This window comes from Arachis duranensis, chromosome 3 (assembly GCF_000817695.3).
Source record: "Arachis duranensis cultivar V14167 chromosome 3, aradu.V14167.gnm2.J7QH, whole genome shotgun sequence".
Classification (NCBI taxonomy): Eukaryota; Viridiplantae; Streptophyta; class Magnoliopsida; order Fabales; family Fabaceae; genus Arachis; species Arachis duranensis.
Window position 1 is genome coordinate 118,833,820 of NC_029774.3, and position 386 is coordinate 118,834,205.

Genomic DNA, 386 nt, shown 5'->3' on the forward strand with positions numbered 1-386 from the left:
GTATTGTGTTAACTTTTCCGAACTCTCTGTTACCCTGGCCTCATTTCATGGTTCTCCCAAATTCCAGGATTTTTAATTATTGTAATGTAATTTACTTTATTATTCCTATGCAACTTTTCTTTTTCTATTTTGGGATAGACCCCAAACTATCAAAATGTCATTTTCTAATCTAATCATAGATTAATTACATTTAACATTTCAACTGCAATGCACATTAATGAAAGTGAGGAAAAGTCATTATAGAATTCAGTTGACTCAAGTTTTCTATTATACATTTTGTCAAAATTTCCAATGCATTTGAATTTTGACTTTCTGGGTACCAGAACCGAATGCCTTTTTGATCTTTTGCTCATGGTGAAAGAAACCATTTTGTACCAAAAGACACT

At 31.1% G+C, this 386-nt stretch overlaps 1 protein-coding gene across 3 annotated transcripts in view; it reads left to right on the forward strand.

The window, feature by feature from the left end:
• LOC107480637 (B3 domain-containing protein Os07g0563300) overlaps window positions 1-386 on the forward strand; it is a 9,137-nt gene that overhangs the window by 1,252 nt on the left and 7,499 nt on the right. The window lies entirely within an intron of this gene.